We start from the raw sequence: 3,722 nt of genomic DNA, 5'->3' as shown, positions 1-3,722 counted from the left end.
TAGCAATCAGAGGTACTGCTCTCGTTTTGTCAGATTTATTTTTACTTCTAGTACTCTGGTTTTTTCACCTTCAAGTACTCTGTTTTGTCAAGGCATTGAGGTTTTCCTTCAAGTGCTAGATCAAAGGATCTAGCATAGATTTTCTTTCATAATGAATGGTGGTTTTTGAATCTGAATCATTTGCCCAGCCATAATGTTTGCGTACATGTAGGATTGTAGGGATCTAGCATATATTTTCTTGTTGGATGGTGGTTTTAAAATCTGATTCATTTTCCGATTCGAATAGACTGAAGAAAGAAAAACCTAGTATATGATTCCATCACGGCCTGCTTTATTGATTAAGCAAACTTACATCGTTCACAAGAGATACATGAATGAAATAAGTGGGGGTGGACGTGTAGAGAGGAACAAAGTTGCCACATGATTTAGAGAGGAACAAAGTTGCCATACTGATCTCTTAAAACACCACCCGTCGACTCATCTCCTTCTTAACAATCATATGATGCATCTATATTCAATTTTAATTGGTAAGAATCTTGTTCTGACCACTTGATTATTTCTTTGTCAACCCTTGTTTTGCATGACACTTTTCCTTTTCTGGCAATTGGTCTGCCTTGTTGCATGAGGACAGAACCAATAACTTGACCTGACTAGTAATCATGCACATGCACATGCACGTGTAACCCATTAAGGTTGCATATGTATTTTCCATTGAATGGAAGGGCATTACCTACCGCTCTTAGTATACACATCAGTGAATAATACACCTGTAATTGCGTAGCAGTAGCACATGTGTTTGCAACTCTCTGAAGTTCTGGCCTATCACCCTCTCAATTTCACACAGATCAAAAAAGTTAGTATGTCAAAAGTTGGTGACAGGGCCTTTGAAGTAGGCGTAGAAGGGCTGGCCTTGAGGCTGGCAGTAGCACAAGACAGGAACAACCTTCCTTCGCTTCATTATTTGCTCAATATTTTTACCTTGAAGAAATAATTATGTTCTCAGACCGGTGCTCCCCGGGGGACTTGACGTGTCACCCACCTGTGGCATGATAAAGATGCTATAATTGTCAGGAAAAGCTCTGAATTTTAATAGATGCCAAGAGATCAAATTAAAGCACATGTAGAATGAAAATATCAAAACAAACCATCATGAAGTAACAATACTACGCTAAATGTGTACAATGGAGGAAATATGACACATACTATACTACTAACAAAAAGCGCCAATATTGTAACCAGATGATGCAATAATCATCATGAGATAAGAAGTGATAATGGGACAAAATGATCAAACTATGCATCATTTACCTATGCATGTATATTGTTCAACCACATAATATGTTGTGTGTGTAATATACACAAAAATAATAATCTGATTTCTTTATCAGCATGGTACATATTATAATATATTGTGTCTATCATCTTGACACAAAACACTACAATATATGAATAAATATATTGCAAGATTGACATCATTTAGATTGCTACCTAAAAATATGGTTGAGTTTTTGTACTGTTGGCAAAAGGTGCAACTGAGCAGAGAATCATCTACAAGGATACATAATCCTATTGACTCTGCAATACTGGGACAATGAAATGGTGAAAGATACACACGATCTACAGGGTCTGCGGTTGCCTCAATCTGTGAAGGTCCTTAATCAAAAGCAAACTGTACTGGTCCTATATATGGCAATGTGAAAAGCATACCGGTTAGAAATCATTATTTTATTGAATCTCACATATGTCTTTTCCTTTCTAGCTCCTTTCTCCTTGTCCTGCTCCCTGAGCTCTTCTTTTCTGGCAACCCCTGTTTATTTCTTTGACAACTCCTTTTTTGCATGACAACATTTCCTTTTCTGGCAATTGGTCTGCCCTGTTGCATGAGGACAGAACCAATAACTTGACCCAATGCATCTCTTTAAAAAGTAAATGGTAGGGTCAAATAAGGCAAAGCCATAACAAGAGAAGTGACCAGACAATTCTTCAATGTTGTGAAGGCCTCAATTTGAGAATATGACCACTTGAATGAATGTTTTTTAGACAACATGCCCTAAATACTCAACTTGTATTTGTAAAACTAGAATTCAATTTTTGAATCTTTTTTTAGACAACTAGAACTCAATTATGAATGTGCATATACGCCTTATTTCCAGCAAATAGATAGTTGTCATGTTACACGTCTGTACTTTTCAAACATTCTAATTAAGAGCAACGTACCAGAATAGATTAACTGAGTTCTTCTTTGTGTACTAATTCACAGGAGGAGGATGATGATGTGGGGTTTCACATGGACATCAGGCACAGCAAGAGCCGCTACATCATGAGGCAGCTGCTTGCTGGAAAAATCAAGTACCTTTTCTATGGGAAGCTTGGCTGCCCCTTTTGTGGCAAGGCGATCAAGGGCGGCATAAATGGCTTGATGCAGCATGCCGTCACCATTGGCAACTCCTACAAGAGGGATCAAAAGGCTAGTATTCTGGCTAAGCATACGGCCTACGGGCGCTTCCTACAGATTGTCAAAGTCAATGAGCCCTACTACATCCCGCCGCGCCGCCGCTGAACAAGGGAGACAAGTGATGTGCTGCTAGACTGCTGCTGCTACCCCAGGACCGCCGTGTCCTTTTATGTCATCGGTATTCGCTGGTCGACTCTAAAACTTATGGTCTATGGTGTGTAAGAACTTATGTCCTATGGTCTATGGTGGGTGTGAACTTATGGTGTGCGGTGGTTAAGCAGCCGTTTATCTAAGCATTTGCTACTAATCTGCTTAAGTGGTCTAAGTTGTTATTAGTACTATTTTGCTGATGCATGTTAGGCATTGTACAATGGTAGATGCTAAGGGTGGTGGTTAGAAAAATAAACCGGGTTTCTCTGAAGCACCATTGCCTATTTGTACCGGACAGACACCTAATTAAGAGTCTACCCTGTACAAATAAGCACCGGTGCTTAAGAAAAGCCTGGTTTATCTCTCTAAACACCTCGCCTAATCACCTAGCATTGTACAAGGCCATAGCAACTCAATTATCGTACGGTGGTCTATGTTATGTTTGTTGTGTTAATTATGCCGTTCTAGAATCATACGGTGATGCATGCTAGAAACTCTACTACTGTACTCGTAGTTATAGCTTGGCATGATTTTGTTCAGTTTATAACTAAGGATGTTCCAGCCATATCTATGAACAGTTACAACTGAACTATGCATTAGTTTTTGCCAAAAGTAAAGCATGCAAATGATTGCCAATTCCACCTATTGCCAATTGAAGCTTTGTACTGAGGATGCATTACTTATTGCAATAAGTAGAGGATGCTCATGTTTCCCAAAAGTGCATGTTTCCACTTTCTGGAAAGAACTGAACATGTAACAAATTATGCCAAGAGTAGAGCGTGAGCATGAACATGTATCAACTGATGCTTCCTATTTGTGTTTGAATGGGCTCAATATATCTGGTGATGGTTTAGGGTCTCTGTGTGACCGTGATGATAACTCTAGATGTCCAGCCATATCTATGAGCAATTATAACTCAACTATGCATTAGTTCTTGCCAAAAGTAAAGCATGCAAATGATTGCCAATACAAATGTATTGCCAATTCAATTTTTGTACTGGGGATGCATTAGTTATAGCAGTAAGTAGAGGATGCTCATGATTGCCAAAAGTACGTATATCCACTTTATGATAAGAACTGAACATGTATCAAATGATGCTAAAAGTAGAGCATGAGC

The sequence above is a fragment of the Triticum dicoccoides genome, chromosome 6B (assembly GCF_002162155.2).
Source record: "Triticum dicoccoides isolate Atlit2015 ecotype Zavitan chromosome 6B, WEW_v2.0, whole genome shotgun sequence".
NCBI classification, from domain to species: Eukaryota; Viridiplantae; Streptophyta; class Magnoliopsida; order Poales; family Poaceae; genus Triticum; species Triticum dicoccoides.
Note: the sequence above shows the minus strand (reverse complement) of the source record.